We start from the raw sequence: 811 nt of genomic DNA, 5'->3' as shown, positions 1-811 counted from the left end.
CCGGGGCGGCGCGGGCGGGGGGAGCTGGGCCGGCCGGCGGCGGCCGCCACGTCCCGCCTTTGCGGTACCTGTTGGAAAGGGCCGTCAGAACGCCCCTACCCCAGCCCCAGGGTTACCTCCGCCGGCGGAGCGGGCCGCGGCCTTTGTCCGCCCCGGCCCCGCGGGGTGCAGATGTTGTGACCGTGGGGGTGTAACTGCCTCAGGGGCTGCGCGACACCTGGGCAGGGGTTTTCGGGACCAGTTGGGGCTCTTTAAGTTGCCTTTTGGTCTGTTGCATCTCGGCTGAAGTGTGCGAGATCTTTGCTGGAGCTGGGCCTGTGAGTGTGAGGTAGGCCCTAAGGTGAAGGCTCGAGTCTTCTGCACAGATTAAGGAAAATTTGCTCTTGTTTCCATCATAGCTAACAGCAATTTCTGTCGGCGTTTCAGCCAGCTCCTTTGTGTATTTCTTTGGGGAACGCACAAGGTGTGTATTAACCACTTTTTGGACCGAAGCGCTTTGCGACCAAGATTTAAAAAGCAGGAACTGCTGCTCTGAGGTGTGACTGTTCCTGCCAAAAGCCAGTCTTAATTTCTAAAACTCTGCAATTAAGGACATTTCTCTAGTCTTCCCAGACAAGCACTTTTCAGCACTCAGCTGTCCTTAAACCCACAAAGTTTTCCCCAGGATCTAAACTCTGAATTCTCTTTGCTTGCTGTCTAGCAGATACAAAAGCCCAATAAGCATCAGTTTACACTAGCATTTTAGATACTGTACCATTTCACATAATACTATAATAGTCTTCCTTAAACTTCATTTTTCTAGGCTAAACAA

Source organism: Athene cunicularia, assembly GCF_003259725.1.
Source record: "Athene cunicularia isolate RWA chromosome 4 unlocalized genomic scaffold, athCun1 chr4_part3, whole genome shotgun sequence".
Taxonomy (NCBI): domain Eukaryota; kingdom Metazoa; phylum Chordata; class Aves; order Strigiformes; family Strigidae; genus Athene; species Athene cunicularia.
Note: the sequence above shows the minus strand (reverse complement) of the source record.